The following is a 24,080-nucleotide window of genomic DNA, read 5'->3' as shown; positions in this document are numbered from 1 at the left end:
CCAAATTCAAGTTGAAATAAAGATGAATTTTCCCATGGAATTCTGTAATCATTTTCCACGTGTGAGTCTTCAACAAATATTCAATAAGGATGAGAGCTGAAACACCTGTTCCTTACTTTTCTTTCCCATTGCCAACACCCTCATTTACAAGTCCCTTATCACCGCACACCCAGGTTATTACAATAACTTCCTATGTAATAAGCCTACCTTAATCCCCACTGTCTGGTTAGACTTCACCAACCAGAGGATTTAATATAAATCTCTGCCTTCTGGCCTTGTAAATAAGTAACAGAAAATTCTGCATTTCTCAGGTAGGTGAGGTCCCGCCTTCTTGATAGCAGGGCTGCAGTCGGGCTTCTAGCAAAAACAGCTGAGGCACCATTTTTGTGAAGCACTTCTTCCCCAGGACTTCCTTGCCTCTGGCTAATTTTGACATTTTTTTCCCTCCTCCCTAGAACACCCACAGCTGGTGTAAAATCCTCTTGGTCCTTGATAGAGTACAAGAGTGAAATCTAGTCACTCCCATGATTCCCTGTCACTCCCAAATGGTCTCCTTGACCCGGGTCTCTCCTTCTTCCTATCATTCCATCCAATCCTACACAGAATACCCAATTGTTTTTTCCCCTATGGCATGGCTCTGATTATGTCATCTCTTGGTTCATAATCCTTTACTGGAGATACGATAAATTCCAAACACCTCAGCCTAGAAGGCATTGAAGGCTCTCTATGATCTAACCTCAACCTGCCATTTCACTCTTTTCTCTATTTCTTTTTATTTCTTTTACTCCAGTCACACTGGTCTCTTCATCATCCACCAGATATATCTTATACATTCTCACCTGTGCTCCTTCTTTATGCTATACCCACCTGCTCCACTCCTCCCCCCTCCCCACTTCATCTCTACCTATAGAAATCTTTCTCACGCTCATCCAGCTCAAACCCCACCTCCTGCAGGAATATGCCCTTGATCAAAGAGGAAGTCTGGCACAATGGAAAAGAATTGGTGTCAGAGGTCCTGGGTTCAAACTCCAATTCTACCATTCAAGTCACTTCACTTCCTAGGGATTCTTCTCTTGTAAAATGAAAGTATTGGACTAGATGAACTCTTAGGAAAACTGCTCCAACTCGAAGTCTATGATCATAAGATCCCCCATCCTCTGATCGTTGCCTAATCTACACCCATCACTCAGTACTGTACTACTCAGTATGTAATACAAAATGTTGTTTTTGTTCATCCTTTGTTTTTGAAGTGAACCAGTGACATCACAGGGCAATTTCTTTATTTGTGTGTGAACTGGATTTTAGTAAGGCAGAGTCGTTCAGTCATTAGCCTCACTCTTTCTTTTAGAGTCATCAAAGTCCAGGAGCAAAATAAAAATCAGCATGGTCAGCGATAGCTTGGGATGTAGTGGAGACTTTGGTTTCTTCAAATGTCCAACCGGAGCTCTGAGTTCTCCACAGCACTTGCTTCAGCTGCCTCCATGGAATACTGAATTTAGCATATTCATGTATGTAGTACTATAATGTAATACTTTTAACATTGTATCTCTCTTTAAAATATATATATATATATATATATATATATATACCTACATAGACATAAATACATATAGATGGTATTGTCTCCCCCATTAGAATGTAAGCTCCTCAAGGTAAAGATTTTCACTTTTGTCTTTATACCCCAATGCTTAGCAGCAATTACTCAATAAAAACTTGATTGATTATTATTGTGGGTTAATTCTTTTTTCATAGGTATACCTTATCTCCCCAGTATAGTGGACAAGAAGCTATCCTTTAAAACCCATGTATATTTCTGTGATCTCTACACATTGATTTTAAAAAACAAACCTTATCTTCTATCTTAGAATCAATCCTCCGTATTGGTTTCAAGGAAGAAGAATGGCAAGGGCTAGGCAATGGGGGTTGTTTGCCCACAATCACATAGCTAAGAAGTGTCTGAGGTCTGATTTGAACCCTTGACCTCCAGTCTTTAGGCCTGACTCTCAGTCCACTGAACTACATAGCTATCCCCACACACATACTGATGTTAAAGCCAATCACCCAAACTAGATTATAAACTCCTTGAAAGGAGGGACTGTCTTTTTCACCTTTGTATCTTCCCCAGAATCTAGTCTTATCTAGCACTTTCTGCAATGTTTACAGGTATTCAATAAATACATATGAATTTATATATCATGGGATTATTGATTTAAACTTTTTTTAGTGGTCATCTAATCTCACCCCTCATTTTACAGAGACCCAGGAAAGGGAAGTAATTTGCCCAAGGTCCCAAAGGTGCTAAGTGGAAGACCTGGGCTCCAAATCAGTCCTTGGATTATAAAGTTAGTGCCCTTCTACTTTATTATGCTGCCTGGACTAAATTTGTCCTAGCAGAGAAATTGGGTGGTAACAAAAGAATCCCTTTAGTTTTTTATTTTTTATTTTGGACTTCTCAGTTTCCTCACTTTACCTTCCAAGTCTCTAATAACCCCAAACTATTTAATTGTCTCTCTTCCATCAAAAGATTTCAACTGCCTCATTCCACAATGAGTGAAAATCTATAGGGAAGTCAGCATTCATTTCATTGTTCTGAATCTTTTTTTTTTTAACCTGGTTCTGGATCTTCCACTAAATCGGTGTTACATTGGACCAAGTCAATTTCCCCTCCATGGTCTTCAGTTTCTTCATCTGTAAAATAGAGTGGAGAGAGGGACAGCTAGGTAGCACAAAGAATTGAGCCCTGGGACTGGAGTCAGGAGGCCTTGAGTTCAAATTTGACCTCAGATATTTCCTGTTTGACCATTGTTAAGTCACTTACATCTAAACACCTAGTCCTTACCACTTTTCTGTGTTAGAATCAAGACTTAGTATATCCTAAGACAGAAGATAACTTTAAATTAGATATTTTATACATACATAATTTATATATTATTTAATACAAATATATAATATGCTTATATATTATACTATATACTTATATTCATATATAGCATATATATGTATGTATACATATAGTGGAGAAGAGTTATATTAAGAGGATTTCTAAATGGCATTCCAGCTCTAATTTTTAAAAATTCCAATATTTTGATGAGGTTGCTAAAATATGAATACAATCTTATTTTACTAGTGTATCAAAGGAGAAAGAACTATCATAGTACTACTCTTGACTGGTCAGACCACATCTGAAGTCCTGAGATCAGATCCGAGTCCTGCATTTAGGGTAAATGAATATCAAGATAAATGAAATCAAGGGATGACTCATGCTGCAGGTAGATCAGACTTCTAGCAGACAAATCCTTAGGACAAAGATTCCCTCCATTCTTGTACTATATTCTATTGCCTTCAGAACTTTTCATTCTAGAATGTAGAAAAACGAAGTGATGAATAAATGCAAGTCATGCAGCAGAAACCAAACCTATAAATAAACAGGGCAGGCTACTCATTTGGGCAGGCTGAAAAGGCCTCCCCCTCTAGTGCCACCCCACACACACAGTGCTTCTCTCCAAAGTGAAGTTGTTGACTCTGCCCTGTCCCAATGGCTATGAGAATGACATCAGAAGAAACCACTCACTCACATGAAAGGGGGAGTTCTGGCCACATACTGGAGAATACGGAAGTGTTCTTCCCCAACCAAACTCCTTTCAGAAGATCAGTAAACTAGTTGAGAAGTTTAACAAAATTACAAGACCCTCACCATCCAAGTGTTTGCTGAGACCCACTTAATCTCCCCCCCCCCAACATAAGCTACTTTGGAATGAATGACATCTCTTTGGAAATAAATGATTCTGACTTTTGGTCAAGTTGACCACATGAAAAGTTGTACAGGATAACCACATGCACTCCAGCAAAAATCTAAAAGGGGTTCCAGATCAAATAATGATACAGAAATCCAAAGAGAAACAACAGTAAATTCCCTCATCTGGCTCACAACTACACAAATAGGCAGTCAGAAGACTTTGGGACCCCTCTAGAAGGGAAGCCAAGGCAAGCACAAGAAAGAAGCCAGAAGTCCACTAGCAATCTGACCAAAGAGACATCAGGGGTATCTCTATAACAGCTTTAAGGCACGGTCTGGACTAGCTACAAATACCCTGGAAGCTATATTTCTTCCAAGCGTGAGAAGAGAGGAAGTTAACTAATATCATGACTAGAGGACATGGGTTTTTTTTCCATATAGAATGACTGGATTTGAGATCCAGAGATGGAGTTTTAAGGACCTCTCAAGAGAGAGATATAACTTCCAAGGTATTTGTGGCTAACCCAAGTCTTGCTGGATGGATGTTACACCTGAAAACCTGCAGCACACTTTTGTGTGTGTGTGTGAGGGGGGGGGGGTTGGGGAAGGTCACAGGAAGTCCAGAGTGCCTACAAGGGGGAGCTCCATGAAATTATAAGTAAAATAAGAGCTTTGGGGGAAATCATTAAAGTAAGAATAAATAGTTATGGAAAATCTTACCTAAGGAACTTCAGGGAAAATTGGTAACCCATCTGGAAGAAATTAGACTTAGATCAACACCTCATACCATATAGCATAATAAGCTCCAAATGGTTGCATGATCTGATATAGGTCACATCAGCAGCAAATTAGAAGCCCATAGAAGGAGACAGATTTTACAGCTATGAATTAGGGAAGAGTTCTTGATTAGCAAGAAACAGAATCACAGGAGATAAGATATACAATTTTGATCACATAAATTTAAAATTTGTTTTGCATAAACAAAAACAATGCAGTGAGAATTAGAAAGGAAATAGCATATGGAAGAAATTAATGATAACAAATTTCTCTGCTAAAGGTCTGATCTATAAGAAATATAGGGAATATGGTCATTTAATCAATAAGCATCTACTATATGCCAGGTACTATGCTAAATGCTGGGGATACAAAAAGAGAAAAAAGATAGTTCCTGCCATAAAGGAGTTCACAATGGAATGGAAAGAATATGAACCATTCCACAAAAGACAAATGGTCAAAGTATAGTGTCAGATCTTAAAATTAAAAAAAAAAAGCAAGCTATCAAGAACCATCCAGTAAAAACACTACAGATACTAAGATACCAATTCCACTTTGTACCTATCAGAAAGATAACCAAAAAGGAAAATGACCATTTTGGGAGGGAATGTACAAAGATAGGCACATTAATGTAGTTTTAGTGGGATAGATATAGCTATTTCCAGACATTTTAGAAAGCAATTTGAAACTGTTTTCAAAAGACTCTAACCAAAAGTACTAACCTTTTGACTCTTAGAAGCCCATTCAACACATACACTGAAGAGACTAAAGAAAGAGGGGACTAATTCAAATGTTCAAAGATTCATAGCTAGAAATTAAGGGAGTGAGTATCCATCAGTTGGTGGATGGCTGAACAATGAAGGAATATGAATGGAGACAAGGGATAGGGGTTGGATCTGTCATTTCATTGGGACAGGAAAGTCCTAAGGTGAAGACATTAATATATTATAATCTGCAATTTATTGTCTTAGAAAATTGTCTAGAACATCGAGGGTAAGTTAAATGATAGAATAAGAATTAGAAAACAGTTGGTGAGTTGCCAAAATAAGATGAATCTAAGTAGGATGAAATTTTAACTGGTGCCCTTTGATTAAAGAAAACCTGAACACAGATGGGGGAAGGGGAATCCCAGTTTAAGCAGTAGTTCATGCGCAAAAAAACTTGGGGCTTTAATTGATTGTCAATTCAGTACAATTCAAGATTAAGGTTCAGACTTAATTATGTATGTGTCCAGACAAGGGAAGAAATAGTTGTATTGTAATCTATGTTACCAAGACCACATCTGGAGAATTGGATGCCATTCTAGGAATTTTGACAAAATGATACTCTAAAACTATAAAGTTGCTAGATAGTTGTTGATCTACATTGGTAGACAAAAGTTTCCTTGCGCAGGGTTCTTTATCCCAGAAACCCAAACAAAATAAAAATTAAAAGTTGGAATTTGTCGAGAAGAAAGTGGCCAGAATGGTAAGAGTACACAAAACTATATCATATGATAGGATTAGCTGAGGAAATTGGGAAGAAAGGGGTTAGCTTGAAGAAGGGAAGGCTTAGATGCTATATGATAACTGGCTCCAAATATGGAAAGACTGGTCACATGGTATTAGACTTTTGACTCTAGAGAAAAACCTAGGATCAATGGGTGGAAGTTCCAAGGAAACAGTTTTCAGCTCAGCATAAAGGGAGAACTTCCTAGTAATTAAAGCTGTCCAAAAATAGAATGAATGGGGTACTGCCTCAAGTAGTGAGTGCCCCTGGACTGTGTGTAGAGAACCTCTGGCTGAAGATATTCTATAGGAAATTGATATACCATAAGACCCAATGGCCTATTCATCTGAAATCTGATGCTAAGACCTTTCTCTTAGTTGCCAAAATCAGGGCTGACGTTGGAATATTTTCTATCTACATCCCTACTCTATCCATTCTAGAGATTAATAGAATCCATTTTTAAACCCTTATCTTCCATCTTAGAATCAATACTGTGAATCAGTTTCAAAGCAGAAAAGTGGTATAGGCAAGGCAATTAGGATTAAGTCACTTGTCCAGGGTCGCATAGCTAGGAAATGTTTGAAGTAATATTTGAACCCAGGACCTCCCGTCTCTAGCTTTATCCACTGAGCCACCTAGCTGCTCCATAGAATCAATGTTTTTTAAAGTGATCAATTGTTTGAGGGCAGCTAAATAGTCCTTGCTACTCTTCCATCTTAGAATTGATACTAAGACAGAAGGTGAGAATTTTTTAAGTGATTATTTGTGACTAAAGAGGAAAAAATAATGCATCTTCTAAAAAAATCATATGTCTATCAGTCAATATTTTCTTTCATAAACTTAGCATGTATGTATTAGCAACATCACATATTGCATAGGTAAGATAATAGCCACCAAACAAAAGAGGATTCAAAAAGAGAAGCAGCAGCTGGGAAGCTCAGTGGATTGAGAGCCAGGCTTAGAGATGTGCAGAAGGTCCTAGGTTTAAATCTGGCCTCAGACATTCCTAGCTGTGTGACCCTGGGCAAGTAACTTAAGTCCCATTGCCTAGCCTTTACCACCCTTCTGCCTTAGAACCAATACAGAATAAAGAAAGAAAGAAGCTGTAGAAACTGCCAAAAAACATTTTAAGACTGAATTTTCCATCCTAAGAAACTACTTGCAGCAATCTAAAAGAAAATTCATTTTAAAATGATAAAGATAGATGCAGTTAATAACAAATGTCAAAACAAAATTAAACATTACCTTGTGGAGGTAGCTTTTAATACCCCCAGTTTAGAATCAGCTCATCTATTAAAGCCAACAAATTAAAAGGCAAAGGTAAGAATCATGACAGTAAGGCATATCCAAATGGATAGATATCTGAACATAAAGAAGTAGCCAGACAGACATCAGAGAAAGGTGTTGAGTTCAAGAAAAGGCAAGGCATTCAAAATGTCAGCCCCTCCACCCCCACCCTAGTAACTCTTTGTTTTTTTTTTTTTAATATATTTTATTTGATCATTTCCAAGCATTATTCGTTAAAGACATAGATCATTTTCTTTTCCTCCCCCCCCACCCCCCATAGCCGACGCGTAAGTCCACTGGGCATTAGATGTTTTCTTGATTTGAACCCATTGCTTTGTTGATAGTATTTGCATTAGAGTGTTGATTTAAAGTCTATCCTCTGTCATGTCCCCTCAACCTCTGTATTCAGGCAGTTGCTTTTTCTCGGTGTTTCCACTCCCATAGTTTATCCTTTGCTTATGAATGGTGTTTTTTTTTTCTCCTGGATCCCTGAAAGTTGTTCAGGGACATTACACCGCCCCTAATGTAGAAGTCCATTACGTTCGATGATACCACAGTGTATTAGTCTCTGTGTACAATGTTCTCCTGGTTCTGCTCCTCTCGCTCTGCATCACTTCCTGGAGGTTGTTCCAGTCTCCATGGAACTTCTCCACTTTATTATTCCTTTGAGCACAATAGTATTCCATCACCAACATATACCACAGTTTGTTCAGCCATTCCCCAATTGATGGGCTTCCCCTCGTTTTCCAGTTTTGGGCCACCACAAAGAGCGCAGCTATGAATATTTTTGTACAAGTCTTTGTGTCCATTATCTCTTTGGGGTACAGACCCAGCAGTGCTATGGCTGGGTCAAAGGGTAGATATTCTTTTGTCGCCCTTTGGGCATAGTTCCAAATTGCCCTCCAGAATGGTTGGATCAGTTCACAACTCCACCAGCAATGAATTAATGTCCCTACTTTGCCACATCCCCTCCAGCATTCATTACTTTCCTTTGCTGTTATGTTAGCCAATCTGCTAGGTGTGAGGTGATACCTCAGAGTTATTTTGATTTGCATCTCTCTGATTATAAGAGATGTAGAACACTTCTTCATGTGCTTGTTAATAGTTTTGATTTCTTTATCTGAGAACTGCCTATCCATTTCCCTTGCCCATTTATCAATTGGAGAATGGCTTGATTTTTTGTACAATTGATTTAGCTCATTATAAATATGAGTAATTAAACCTTTGTCAGAGGTTTCTATGAAGATTTTTTCCCAATTTGTTGTTTCCCTTCTGATTTTAGTTATATTGGTTTTGTTTGTACAAAAGCTTTTTAGTTTGATGTAGTCAAAATTATTTATTTTACATTTTGTGATTCTTTCTATATCTTGCTTGGTTTTAAAGCCTTTCCCCTCCCAAAGGTCTGACATGTATACTAGTCTGTGTTTACCCAATTTACTTATGGTTTCCTTCTTTATGTTTAAGTCACTCACCCATTTTGAATTTATCTTGGTGTAGGGTGTGAGGTGTTGATCTATTCCTAGTCTCTCCCACACTGTCTTCCAATTTTCCCAGCAGTTTTTATCGAATAGTGGATTTTTGTCCCAAAAGCTGGGATCTTTGGGTTTATCGTATACTGTCTTGCTGAGGTCGTTTTCCCCCAGTCTATTCCACTGATCTTCCTTTCTGTTTCTTAGCCAGTACCAAATTGTTTTGATGACTGCTGCTTTGTAATATAGTTTGAGGTCTGGGACTGCAAGGCCCCCATCATATGTGTTTTTTTTCATTATTTCCCTGGATATCCTTGATCTTTTGTTCTTCCAAATGAACTTTGTTATGTTTTTTTCTAAATCAGTGAAGAAGTATTTTGGTAGTTCAATGGGTATGGCACTAAATAGATAAATAAGTTTGGGTAGGATGGTCATTTTTATTATATTGGCTCGTCCTATCCATGAGCAGTTAATGTTTTTCCAATTGTTCAAGTCTAGTTTTAGTTGTGTGGCGAGTGTTTTGTAGTTGTGTTCATATAGTTCCTGTGTTTGTCTTGGGAGATAGATTCCTAGGTATTTTATTTTGTCTAAGGTGATTTTGAATGGGATTTCTCTTTCTAGTTCTTGCTGCTGAGCTGTGTTGGAGATATATAGAAAAGCTGATGATTTATGTGGGTTTATTTTGTATCCTGCAACTTTGCTAAAGTTGTTGATTATTTCAATTAGCTTTTTGGTTGAATCTCTAGGATTCTTTAAGTAGACCATCATGTCATCCGCAAAGAGTGATAACTTGGTCTCCTCCTTGCCTATTCTGATGCCTTCAATTTCTTTATCTTCTCTAATTGCTACTGCTAGTGTTTCTAGTACAATGTCAAATAGTAGAGGTGATAATGGGCATCCTTGTTTCACTCCTGATCTTATTGGGAATGCATCTAGTTTATCCCCATTGCAGATGATATTAGCTGTTGGTTTTAGATATATACTGTTTATTATTTTTAGGAATGACCCTTCTATTCCTATGCTTTCTAGTGTTTTTAATAGGAATGGGTGTTGTATTTTATCAAAGGCTTTTTCTGCATCTATTGAAATAATCATGTGGTTCTTGCTAGTTTGCTTGTTGATGTGGTCAATTATGTGGATGGTTTTCCTAATGTTGAACCAGCCCTGCATCCCTGGTATGAATCCTACTTGATCATGGTGAATGATCCTTCTGATCACTTGCTGGAGTCTTTTTGCTAGTATCCTATTTAAAATTTTTGCATCTATATTCATTAGGGAGATTGGTCTATAGTTTTCTTTCTCTGTTTTTGACCTGCCTGGTTTTGGAATCAGTACCATGTTTGTGTCGTAAAAGGAGTTTGGTAGAACTCCCTCTTTGCTTATTATGTCAAATAGTTTGTATAGTATTGGGGTTAACTGTTCTCTGAATGTTTGATAGAATTCACAGGTGAATCCATCAGGCCCTGGGGATTTTTTCTTAGGAAGTTCTTTGATGGCTTGATGGATTTCAATTTCTGATATGGGATTATTTAAGAATTCTATTTCCTCTTCTGTTAGTCTAGGCAGTTTGTATTTTTGTATATATTCATCCATTTCTCCTAAATTGGTGTATTTATTGCCATATAATTGGGCAAAGTAATTTCTAATGATTGCCTTAATTTCCTCCTCATTGGAGGTGCTGTCCCCCTTTTCATCTTTAATGCTGTGAATTTGCTTTTCTTCCTTCCTTTTTTTAATTAGATTGACCAGTACTTTGTCTATTTTGTTTGTTTTTTCAAAGTACCAGCTTCTTGTCTTATTTATTAAATCAATAGTTCTATCACTTTCGATTTTATTAATTTCTCCCTTAATTTTTAGGATTTCTAATTTGGTTTTCTGCTGGGGGTTTTTAATTTGATCGCTTTCGAATTTTTTCAATTGCATTTCCAATTGATTGATCTCTGCTCTCCCTTGTTTGTTAATATGAGCTTTCAGGGATATGAATTTGCCTCTGATTACCGCTTTGGCTGCATCCCAAAAGGTTTGAAAGGATGTTTCGCCATTGTCATTTTCCTTGATGAAATTATTAATTGTTTCTATGATTTCTTCTTTAGCTAAACGGTTTTGGAGTATCATATTGTTTAATTTCCAATTGGTTTTAGATTTGGTTTTCCATGTACCATTACTAATCATTATTTTTATTGCCTTGTGATCTGAGAAGGCTGCATTCATTATTTCTGCTTTTTTGCATTTGTGTGCTATGTTTCTGTGACCTAATGTATGGTCAATTTTTGTGAATGTGCCATGTGGTGCTGAGAAGAAGGTGTATTCCTTTTTATTTTTCTCCATATGTCTATTAATTCTAATTTTTCTAAGATTTCATTCACTTCTTTTACCTCTTTCTTATTTATTTTTTGATTTGATTTATCTAAATTTGATAATGGTTGGTTTAAGTCTCCCACTAGTATGGTTTTATTGTCTATTTCTTCCTTCAATTCTCCTAGTTTCTCCATTAGAAATTTGGGTGCTATATTATTTGGTGCATACATGTTGATTAATGATATTTCCTCATTGTCTAGAGTCCCTTTTAACAAAATATAATTACCTTCCCTATCCCTTTTGATCAGGTCTATTTTTGCATTGGCTTTATCAGATATCATGATTACCACTCCTGCCTTCTTTCTATCAGTTGAGGCCCAGAAGGTCTTACTCCATCCTTTAATTCTGACCCTGTGGGTGTCAACCCGCCTCATGTGTGTTTCTTGAAGACAACATATGGTAGGGTTTTGGATTCTAATCCATTCAGCTATTCATCTACGTTTTATGGGTGAGTTCATCCCATTCACGTTCAAAGTTATGATTGTCATTTGTGGACTCCCTGGCATTTTGATTGCCTTCCCTAATTCTAACCTTTTCTTCTTCGGCTCTACCTTTTAGTCCAGTGATTTACTTTGAATCAGTCCCCCTTGTCCCCTCCCTTGATGTTTCCCTTTTTAGTCCCTCCCTTTTTGTTCCCTCCCCCTCCCCCCTCTCTTTCCCTCCCTTTTTGTTCTCCCTCTCCCCCTCCCCCCCTTGGTTTTCCCTTCTCCTTACCCTTGTTGGGTAAGATAGAATTCAAGATCCCAATGGATCTGGATGTTTTTCCCTCTCAGAGTTGATTTCCCTGAGATTGAGGTTTAAGTAAACCCCCCCCCCTCTCTTCCTCTCCTTCTTATAGGAGTTTTCTTCCCCTCCCCTTCCCCTGTGAATCTTTGTGTGAGAACCATTATTCTATTTGGTCTTTCTTTACCCCCTATTTATACATTACATTTTCCCCACATATTAGTATACATAGGTTGATATAAATGTAGTCCTTATAGAAGAGAGTTTGAGTAAAAGAAGATAACATTTTTCCCCTTTCCTTAATATTTACCTTTTCAGGTATTCCTTGCTCTTTGATTTTCGGTATCAAACTTTCCACAGAGCTCTGGTCTTTTCTTTGCAAAAAGTTGGAAGTCTTCTATTTTGTTGAATGCCCATACTTTCCCTTGGAAGTATATAGTCAGTTTTGCTGGGTAGCTGATTCTTGGTTGGAGACCCAGCTCTCTTGCCTTTCTGAAGATCATGTTCCATGCCTTACGATCATTCAGCGTAGAACTTGCAAGGTCTTGTGTGACCCTGATTGGCATTCCTTTATATCTAAATTGTCTTTTTCTGGCTTCCTGTAGGATTTTTTCTTTTGTTTGATAGCTTTGGAATTTGGCAATTACATTCCTGGGAGTTGTCTTTTGGGGGTTTAGTGTAGAAGGTGTTCTGTGAGCTCTGTCAGTGGCTGTATTGCCCCCTTGTTCTAGAATCTCTGGGCAATTTTCTTTGATTATATCTTGTATCACCATGTCCAGTTTGGTGTTTATTTCTGGCTTTTCTGGGAGTCCAATTATTCTTAAATTTTCTCTTCTCCCCCTGTTTTCCAGATCTATCACCTTGTCGGTGAGATATTTTATGTTCTCTTCTAATTTCTTGGTGTTTTGGCTTTGCGTTATTAGTTCTTGCTTTAAAGCCTGGTTTTCTTTTACAGTTTGGTCAAACTGGTTTTGTAGATGCGTGAATTTCTTTTGCATCATTTCCCACTTTTCCTCCCAGAGGGCTTCCATCTTTTTGGTCCTTTCTGATTCAAATTCTTCATGGGTTTGTGGAGAGTTTCTATTTCCTTTGGAAGATTTTGGAGAATTTTCTTGTATATCTTCTTCTATCTGCTCTGTATTTTGTATTTTGGCTCCATAGAATGTGTCCAGAGTCGCCCCTTTCTTCTTATTTTTCTTGGTATTTTGGGGCTTCTGTGCTTCTGTGGAGTTTGTCATCTCTGAACGTGGAGGATTGGCTTTTCTTGTCTTTGTCTGGTGATCAGAGGCTTTAGTCCTGGGCAGATGTTGGTTCTATGAGCGTTCCCTGGGTTAAACTGAATATGCCTCACTGGAACTGGAATGGAAGGGTCGGACCACGAGGCCACACTCTCCCCCTGGCTCGATTTCCGGAAGTTGCCTTCAGAATCCCTGGCCGTGAGGCTGTTTCGTCGGCCTGCGGGGGGATGGGCTGCCGCTTCCCCAAGCTCCGAGAGCACAGACTTTCACTGAGACTTGGATAGCAGGATCCAGCCCCGTGAGGCTGTCTTGCCCGCCCTGAGGGTTGCTGTTGTTTTGACCAGCTCTCTGCAGCGGAGGCCTCAGGCAGTAACTTTCACCCGGACCGACTGGCTCTTTGACCAACCGGCTCTTTGCAGCGGAAGCCCCAGGCAGTAACTTTCACCCGGACTGGGACTTGGGTAGAAGACCCTGAGGGTTGTTGTTCCTCAGACCCTGCTCTCTGAGCCCGGCGCGGCTGCCGCTTCCGGGAGCCTTGGACTCTGCGCTCCTACCCCTGAGGTCCGAGGGATCTCGGGTTCTGGCTTTTAAGGGGAGCCGTACCTTTTGAACCGGGTCCAGGTCCAGGAGGAGGGTTCCCAGGGTCTGTGCTGTTGATCGTTTTGAATTTCGGCACCTTAGGAGCTTCTAGTTTGAGATCGGTCGGGAAGGGTTTTCCAGAGATCTGAACTTCAGCTTTCTCTAAGCCGCCATCTTAACCGGAAGTCCCCTAGTAACTCTTTGTTACAATAAGTTGGCAGAAATTGTCAAGTTGCTATCAACATGAATAAAGGACTCACCCAACATGACTTCCATGTGTGAAGCAAGTACATGTTGAAGTAAAGATACCACCCTAGGACTTCCTCTGAGATGTAGAGACTCTTGAGTTTCTTGCACAAAAGTTGATCACCAGGGCAGCTAAAATAGCTCAATGGACAGAGAGCCTTGGTTCAAATCTGTCCTCAGATACTTCCTAGCTATATGACCCTGGGCAAGTCACTTAACACCCATTGCCTAGCCCTTATTGTTCTTCTGCCTTGGAGCTTTAGTATGAATTCTAAGATAGAGAGTAAAGTTTTTTTTTTAATTTATCATTCATTATTGTCTATGATTGCTTTGATATTTCTCTTTAGAGTCTAGAGTTCAAGAAAATATGAGAGTGGAAATAGAAGACAAGAGAAGAGAGGGACACTTAGTAGCTTCAGACCCAATATTTAAAAGGGAGGATGGGGAGAAAGAGAAAGGCAGAAGACACATGTCGAAAAAGAATGAAAAGACAGGTCTGTGAAGGGCCAAAATTAGTCTCAAGAAAGATAGGACTCTTGGGGGCAGCTGGGTAGCTCAGTGAATTGAGAGCCAGGCCTAGAGATGGGAGGTCCTATTCAAATCTGACCTCAGACACTTCTCAGTTGTTTGACCCTGGGCAAGTCACTTAACCCCCATTGCCTAGTCCTTACCACTCTTCTACCTTGGAACCAATTCACAGTATTGATTCCAAGATGGAAGGTAAGGGTTTTTATTAAAAAAAAAAAGGAAAGAAAGATAGGATTCATTCCACTGATATTAAATTGAATACAAGGAATAACTGTTACTGTAAGACTTTTAAACTTCTTATATTTTTAAATGCATCAATTTCTCTGGTTATCTCCAGGTTAGAAGAAGGAAGGAAGGAAAAGAAGAAAGGAAGGAAGGAAGGAAGGAAGGAAGGAAGGAACAAATGAACAAACGAACGAACGAACGAACGAACGAAGGGGAGAGACAGACAGGGACAGACAGACAGACAGAGAAACCTCAGAAAACCTTTAAAAGGGAGGCCTACTTAGTGACTGGAGGAAGAAAAAAGCTGAGAAACTATAACCTATTTCACAGTGGAGCTGAAGGTATAAGAAACGATGGTGGGAATAAGAATAGGAACAGGAAGGCCAAGACTTGGTATCCAAAAGTCAAAGAGAAAAGTGGAGTGGAGGTATTGGAGTGTTGTCTTTGGCCCTGGGAATCAGTCCAAGGGACTTAACTAAAAGGAGGCCCCAGAGTGCCTTTCCTAACACCAGTGCATATGACAGCTGTGTTTGAAATATTGATCCTTTTATCTTGTTCATGTAGTCTACTGAGAAACCAAATTACTGAGAACTTCAGGCAAAGGTAATCACTGAAAACAAACAAGCAACTTTCCTTAAATCCTGGGCCTTAAGCATCTGCTCTGAGCCAAGGGTATAACCCACCTGAGATTTTTAACAAGACAAAACAAAAAAAATGAAACTCATTAGCTCAGAGACAAAAAATTGGGAAGGCCCTTGGGTCCCAACCACTTGATATTTCTGATTCTGTTGCCAAAGCCTAGGAAACATTTCAATCTACCTGGCTTTGTGGAAGTTTTCAAGAAACATCTGACATCAAGGTTGAAATGCACCTTTAGTGACCTTATCCTGGAGTCAGTTTTGGGGGGATCTGCTAGATTGTGCCTCCCTCCCTCTTCCCCTTCCCTGAACCCCTCCTATACTTCCTGGAAGAGTTTGGTTTGGGAAATAACAGCATTCTCATTGATTTGATCACCAGTGATCAAGTAGCAGCACTAGGGGCTACACTAGCCATTTTTGTATGGATCAGTCAACATGTATTTATTAAACGCCCACCATATGCCAGGATCAAGATACAAAGCCTAAAATGAAACAGTCTCTGCCTTAAGGGAGCTTACATCCCAACAAGGAAACAACCTGTAACAAAAGTATACACCAAATGCATACAAATAAGGGCTCATCTCCAGGGGGAAGCATTAGCAGATCAGGAGACCAGAAGGACTGCTCAGGTAGAAGGCAGCACTTGGGTTGAGCCTTCCAGGAAGATAAGGATCCTGAGAGGTAGAAGAGAGAAGGGGCTACACTCCTAGCATGAATAAAGTTGAGTAAATTGTTTGGGAAGCTACTATTATTTGACTACTGAATAGCCGGGATGTATCCCCATATATATGTGCATGTGTGTATATACGTATACAGAAAGCATGTATATATGCACGTACATATATAATTTGTATGACATATATACAGAGAGTGCATGTGTATGTGTGTATATGTGTGTGTATGTATGTATGTATGTATGTATGTAGTGACACAGTGAATAGAATATCAGATCTGGAGTCAGGAAGACCTCAGTTCAAATTTGGCCTTAGACATTAGTTGTATGACCCTAAGCAAGTCACTTGGCCCTGTTTGCCTCAGTTTCCTCATCTGTAAAATGAGCTGGAGAAGGAAATAGCAAACCACTCCAGTATCTTTGCCCAGAAATCCCCAAAATGAGGTCACAAAAAGTAAGACACAGCTGAAATGACTGAACAACTCCTATGGATATGTACATATACACACAAATATACATGAATATAAATATAGGAATATATATAGAGAGAAATATGTGTATATGTAGGTACATTTATATGTGTGCACACATATGCTATATGTGTATATGTTCATACACGCATGTCTTCTGAGTTCACTCTGATAGACCTGACCTAGAAGGCACAGGCTCATTCTACCAACAATGGGCTTCATGCAAGTCACCATTTAAAGTCACATAATACACACACACCTACAATACACATCTATTGCTGAGGCCCACTGTTAAAGGGGGGGGGGAAAGACTTGGACAAATTTCCATTGAAGGAAGACCAGAGGAGCAGCTAGGTGACTCATAGGATAGAGCACCAGGCCTTGAGTCAGGAAGTCCTGGGTTCAAATATGGCCTCAGATGCTTCCTAGCTATGTGACCCTGAGCAAGTCACTTAACCATGATTGCCTCAGTTTCTTCGCCTGTTAAATGAGCTGGAGAAGTAAATGGGAAACCACTCCAGTATCTCTACCAAGAAAACCCCAAATGGGATCGAGAAGGGTCAGACATGTGTTTTCACCTCAGCAGAGCCATTTCGTCATGAAAGGTTGGCCTGGATGGTCACTGAAGTCTTTCCCAGCTTCAGATCTATTAGCCTATTATTCTATTAGTGGATAAAGCACTGGGTCTAGAATCAGAAGACCTGAGTTCAAATCCACCCTCACATGCTTACTAACTATGTGAGCCTGGGCAAGTCACTTAATCCTACTTGCCTCAGTTTTCTTACCTGTAAAATGATCTGGAGAAGGACATGGCAAAATACTCCAGAATCTCTGCTAAGAAAGCTCCAAATGGGATCAAGAAGAATCAGCAAGACTAATCAACTTAAAATAACAAAATGGTGATAATAGCTCCTCCCTCAAAAGATTGTTCTGCAGATCAAATGAAATAATATTTGGGAAGGACTAAGTACATATATCTGGCATGTAGTAGGCACCTCAAAAATGCTTATTTCCTTTCATTTCCCCCACCTGATGAGGAGAGTTTGGAAAACCAAGTTAGCCAAATTATAAACTCCTAAAGTTATTTAGGAAAATCTAAAGGATTTGGGGGTTTAAATGAAATGTTCTTATTAAAAGAAGGTGAAAGAATCATTGTCTGTCATTTCCAAATAGATTTTGTTACCTAGAGAGCATTGCAGTAGCCAGAGTGGGATGGGAGTAGGCTTCTCTCTGCTCCAGAATGAGAAGCAGTCAAAGCACCTGACCACAGGCTTTTCTCTCAACTTCCCCAACTGCTTCTGTATGTCTATATGTTAAACTTTAATATGTACTTCCTCCATAAGGTGCTTGAAGAGTAACAGGACTGAGGAACTTTGAAAGAATTATTCAAATGGCAAAACCAGTTAAATTTCATCAACTTCTGACTTGCTTAGAAATTACTAGGCAAGAAAAATGTGTTAACCAATTACATATCTTGCTTATGGTGTTCTTTTCTGAGTTATTGTTAACTCTTTAGGAAAGAGAGGAGTATTCAGAGGAATGGCTGTTATTGATAGTATAATCTCTTTGGAAGAGAGATATTTTTTACAAGTGATTTTTTTAAAGACAAATTCATTTTTTAAAAAAAGATAGATAACCCTAAATAGCTCAATTTATTTAAGGCAAAAGGCTATATTTTCCACAAAAGATCTCTGGCACATATCTTGGCCCAATACCCATTCAAATGACTCATCAGAAACAAAACTTGGATTCAGAATGCCATATTTTTGTTAGAACCACAAAGAGAAAGAAGCAATCTAGGGTAGAGGGCTAATGTTAATCTGTGACAAGCATTAGGGCATGAACGGAATCAAGAAATGATAGTATTTCATACAAAGGCAAATCTTGCCTATCCTCTAGATCCTTCCACACTTGAAATCTAGGCCTTTTAAGAAGGCCAGGAAATAGGGGCAGCTGCACAGTGGATAGAGCATGAGGCCTGAAGTCAGAAGGACCTGGATTCAAGTCTGGCCTCAGACACTCCCTAGCTGTGGGACTCTGGGCAAGTCACTTAACCTTCATTACTTAGCCCTTATTACTCTTCTACCTTAGAACCAACACATAGTATTGATTCTAAAATGAAAAGTAAGGTGCTTTTTTAAAGGCTTGAAAAAAGAAGAACTGATACTAAGACAGAAGGAAGAGGTTTTTTTAAGTCAGGAAATTCTTCATTTCTTTAGGTTTGTGAATTCTCAGTTTTTCTCCCACTCTCACTAGCCAACTTATATCCTTGATTCATAATTCAAAGTAAACTTGTTTCATAAACTAAGAACAAAATACTCTTTCTATTTTAAAATAAGTTAACCAGTTTTTAAATCTACTACCCTGCAACATTGCTTTATCCCAGTCACCAGCTGGTATCTCATGTCATTAATCAATATACATTTATTTAAGTCCCTACTATGTGACAACACCATGTTAAGGCTGAGGACATGAATTTTAAAAAAAGAAGACTGCTGCTACCCTGGAAGAGCTTACAGCCCAAGGTGGCAGGGGAAGTCTGTATATAAAACGAAGCTAACAGAGATTAGCAGGGGATACCAAGAGGTGCCACACTGGGACATAATGATAAATGAAATTGACAGGAAAGGGAGGTTTGGGGAAGAGTTCGTTGCTCTGGGGATGCTAGGTGGTTCTGTGGGTAGCGTCAGATCTGAAGATGGGAGGTCCTTTGTTCAAATTGGGCCTCAAGCAGTTCCCAGATGTAGGACCCTAGGCAAGTCACTTAAGCCCACCAGCCTAGCTCTCGAGTTCATTGCTTTACCCTCCTGTCCTTCAATCCGAGGGAAGGATGCTGAGTCTTTGTTGAATATCAAAGCTGAAAAAATCCCCAAGATTTTCAGATGATTTTCAGCTCATCCTGTGGGCGGCAAGATGGTTATGGAGTAAAAACCAAGCAGAACAGCAAAAGTCAAAGGAAGTGTCCCATATTAACTAAAGTAGACAGTCAGAGTTGTCATTCCCTAATAGCAACAGAAGCAACAGTGACTGGAAAGCCAGCCTTAAAAAGGTTAGGCACCTGGAGTTCAAATTCTACCTTTTACCCATATTGTCTGAGTAGCCCTGGGCAAATTATTTAAACTTCCAGGGTTTTAAGAAAAAGTCTAAGACTCTATACAGGGCAACCAAATGACACAGTGGATACTAGACCTATGGTCTAGAGTCAGGAAGACTCGTTTTCCTGAGTTCAAATATGGCCTTAGACCTTATGTGACCCTAAGCAAATCACCTAATCCTGTTTGCCTCAGTTTCTTCATCTATAAAAATGCGCTAGAGAAGGAAATGGCAAACCACTCCAATATCTCTGCCAGGAAAACCCCAGTTGAGGTCACAGAGTCACACATGGTGGAAAACAACTGAACAACAACTAATACCATAAGTTATAGATAAATAGCTGAAAAGGGAACTTCAATAAAGTGTGTCCCAAGCCTTCCTACCTTGTCCTACATGGATGAAATCCTGGGTTGAAGTTTTGTACCCCTAAAATGGTAAGCAAGTACCACATTGACACAAATCTGTGGGAGGCCTCACCATCTGGCCCAGCAGAATGAATGAATCTGGAACAACAAGAAGAGGTCCCAAGACTAGGCAGACCAGCTGGAGGCCTCAGTCTACCATGATTTTTCTTAGAAGATTTATTAGGACTAAATGCTTGCTGGGGAGGAAAAAAGGGAGACACTTTGCTTGATTGCAACTCACTGAAGGAGAAAACGTGCCAAGAGCAGGGAGAAGGTGGCCAACAGATAGAGCTAGAGCACCTGCACCATCATGCCTGAGGGAGTTTTTGCAGAAGCTCTCAGGACAGGATAAGCTAGACAAGTGCAAGGTTTACTCGTTTCTAGAGCCTGAGGGAATGCTACTGCATGCAGCTCAAAGTCATGCTAGAAGTAGATTCCTGAGAGCAGAGAGGGTGACATCACTAGGGGCTGGCAGGGAGAAGAACAGGCAGTCAGCAAGATGACCTCAGCAGAGAAGTACTCAGAGACTGCAGTGACTCAGGCAGCATCCGTCTATCCTCACTGAAGCTCACAGAATATAGCTGCTTGGAAAAGTAAGCATTCAGCCCCTCCCAAGAGTTCATCATGGCAACCAGGAAGAGCCAACCATCAGTGTCCATTGTTTTGAGTAGGAGCTTGGCAGGACAGGGTACCTAATTTATAAGGATGAGCAGAAGTTCCCAGCACACATGGCCTCCACCCCAGATAGGAAGGTCTACAAAATGGTGGAGAGCATGAGTGGAGTGGTCCTTGGCCCTGCTAAACCTGGCAGGTAGACAGAAAAGTCAAAGCAGCTGAAATGAAGAACAGAAAATTCTGGACAGGGATCCCAGTGAGATAGGCAGCTAGGTAATGCAGTGGATAGAGCTCTAGACCTAGAGTCAAAAAAAACCCACATCTTTTGAGTTCAAATCTGGTCTCAGATACTTTCTACCTGTGAGGCCCTGAACAAGTCACTTAATCCTGTTTGTCTCAGTTTCCTCATCTATAAAATGAGCTGGAGAAAGAAATGGCAAACCCATCTAATGTCTTTCCTGAATAGAGTCATGAAGAGTTAGACGTAAGTGAATGACTAAACAACAAAAATCCATAAAATGAGGATGGTAACACCTATACTACCAATCTCAGGGATGATTTGAGAGACATACTCTGTAAACCTTGACTTAGGTTTAGAAATCAGAAAGAACTTTTGAGATCATCTAGCTCAAAACTCCCTCATTCTACAAGCAAAGAAATGAGTTCGGAGAAACAGAACCTAAAAAGAAAGAACTGACATTCAACAAGTCAAGAAGGATCAAAAGGCATTTATGAATCACCTACTATGGGCTAGTAACTGTACTAAACCCTAGAAATACAAAGAAAGGAAAAAAAACAACAACCAATTTCCATTTTCAAGGAACTCATAGTCAAATGAAAGTTCAGTGACTTAGAAGTTCTTATAAACTTTTTAATAACAAAAAAATAATTGGAGAATTCTTATCTTGGGCCACTTAAAAACATTTAAATAATCTGACATAATGAAAAATATTATATTCTTATCCCTTTCCTGGATCTTCCTGAAGATTATGGATTATGGAATGTTTTATGGTGCATAGATCTTCTGCTGCTCATCTATACCATAAAGGTAAAAGACAAGGCATTCTCCTCTAAGATAAAGAAGATTTATAACATAGTAGAATAAATAAGATAAATACACACAAAAATCCATATTACAAGGGAGGATATAATGTGTAGCATCTGAGAAGCATGGATTATTTGTTCAAAGGATAAAATACCATTTTGGTATAAGGGATGAGGGAAAGCTTCATACTGGAAGTGGCATCTGAGCTAGACATTGAGGGATGCTGGTTTCAGAAGGCAAAGAAATGGTGTAAGATATGAGAAAATAATATGAGATATGAGAAAAGATGTACAAGGGAGAAACATTAATTATATTACCTCAGTTCTTGTCAATTAATTTTCATTTACTATTTTTACTGATTATCCATCTCAAAAATTTGGATTGTGCTGTATTTGTCATAAATGAGATGTAACAATAGTCATTTGTATATTCTTAGTTATAGGACACATTTCAGCTGCCTCTGTCTGTCAAATGGAGATAATAATAATACCTTATTAATCACTTCTCAGGGACATAGTGAAGAATGCAATCTGTATACCTTCATAGAATCAAAAGTTTTTGAGCTACAGAATGTCTAAAAGATCATCTAACATTATCAATCTCCCTCCTTTTAGAAATGAGATAAGGAGGTCCAACATTAGCCAGGAACTGAGGGAAAGGAATGCACGATGAGCTTCAACAAGTGACATTTGCCCATCAAAATGCATCACTTTTGACTTTATAAATCCTATTCAACACATAAATACTTCCACTGGATGACAGGTAATCTGAGTTCTAGTCTTGTTTGTTTGTACAAATCATATCATTTTTCCCATGCCTCAACTTCCCTTTATGGAAAAGGGAGAAAATAACATCTCATCTGTATTAATTATATTATAGGAGGTACAGTTCAGAATTGGATTTTTAGAATGAAACAAGCCAGTTTGGTTTAGGATTTTAATGTCAATACATCAGAAAAGGTTAGAGCTGATAGCAATCTTAAAGAGCAGCTCATCCAGTCTACTTCCATGAAGGTTAAATGACCAAACTAACATCAAGCAGACACGTAGCAAAAGAGCCCAGACTAAAGCCCAAGTCTCCAGACTCCTAATCTAATGTTCCTCTCACCTACCTTTACTTTATTAATGACAAATTATATTACTAATTTGCCAACAGCAACAAAACATGTCTACTGAGACAGTACGATGGCTCTGTGGATAGAGAGCCAGAGCTGGGCATGAGAGGTTCTGGGTTCAAATTTGACCTCAGATACTTCTTAGCTGTGTGACCCTGGGCAAGTCACTTAGTCCCAGTTGCCTAAATCTTCCTCCTCTTCTGCCTTGGAACTGATACTTAGTATTGATTCTAAGACAGAAAGTAAAGGTTAAAAAAAACCCCTATCTACTGGGGCTTACAAGGCAGAATCACTAGATCTCTGAAAAAGCAAATTCTGCTATATACTCCTTTTTTGTATCATCACCAAAATTGTCTCATGAACAATAAGTATTCTGATAAAAGGGAAAAAAATCAAAGATATGTGATCCATCTAAGAAATCTTCTAATCTTTTCCTTTTCCAAGCCATTATTCATATTGTATTTATTATTATGCATGATAGATAGATAGATGGATGGATAGATTTCAAAAATATTAATAGCATATTTCTTTATATCTATGTTCTCTGGAGTGTAAGGAAAAAAGGTGGAATGGTATAACAAGACCCTTGAGTCTGGCCTTGGTCTCTTCCCCTAGTCTACTCCAAATTGACTACTTAGCTTCTGTCTGAGACATCTTTTTATCCCAGTAGTTATCTCTATGTCAAGAAAGGAAGGAAAGAAAAAAAAATAAAAGAAAATGTATTTAGAGTTAGAAATATGTTGAACATTGTGCTCAACATTGGAAATATAAAAACAAAAATGAAGATTCAATGTTGTAGAGGGATAATGATGGCCAGTGACATGTATTTTGGTTTGTAAAGTTATGGTGATGGTGAGTGGAACCATAGAGGAACAGACTGACATACCCTTTGCCTAGAAGCAGGTAGGTGGCACAGGAGACATCAGGGCCTGACACATCAAGAAAAGATAGATTCAAATCTATTCTCAGATATTTACTCTCTGTGTGAGCCTGAGCAAGTCACTTAACTTCTTTCTGATTCAGTTTCTTCAACTATAAAATAATAATAGCACCTTCCTCCCAGAGTTAAGGATCAAATTAGATATTTGTGTAGCATTTAGCAGAGTACCTGTCACATAGTAGGTACTTAATAAATGATTGTTTCCCTCCTTCCTTTCCAGAAGTAAATCTTTTAGTCTTTTAAGAAATCTTTAAAAATTTCCCTTTTCCAAGCCATTATTCACATTGGGCTTATTTTCTATGATAAATAAATAGATCAATGGATAGACATATTGACTTGGTTTTGGTTTCATAACTGGAAAACAGCATCTGGGGAAAGGAGACCACATCTGGTGGTAAGATGGGCAATAAGAAGATGGTGGGGGGAACAAAGGAAGT

General features: G+C 38.9%; 1 protein-coding gene and 1 long non-coding RNA gene across 4 annotated transcripts in view; both read right to left on the bottom strand.

Annotated features, from left to right (window-relative positions):
- Positions 1-24,080, bottom strand: part of PDE8A (phosphodiesterase 8A) — a 275,867-nt gene that overhangs the window by 196,996 nt on the left and 54,791 nt on the right. The gene's annotated exons all lie outside the window — the stretch shown is intronic.
- LOC130455525 (uncharacterized) lies at positions 2,423-9,008 on the bottom strand. The gene is made up of 2 exons (XR_008913545.1): positions 6,321-9,008; positions 2,423-5,843 (listed from the first exon to the last, which is right to left on the bottom strand). It is a non-coding gene; the product is annotated as an uncharacterized LOC130455525 (long non-coding RNA).

Source organism: Monodelphis domestica, chromosome 1 (genome assembly GCF_027887165.1).
Source record: "Monodelphis domestica isolate mMonDom1 chromosome 1, mMonDom1.pri, whole genome shotgun sequence".
Taxonomy (NCBI): Eukaryota; Metazoa; Chordata; class Mammalia; order Didelphimorphia; family Didelphidae; genus Monodelphis; species Monodelphis domestica.
Note: the sequence above shows the minus strand (reverse complement) of the source record. Positions and strands in the feature narration are given on the sequence as shown.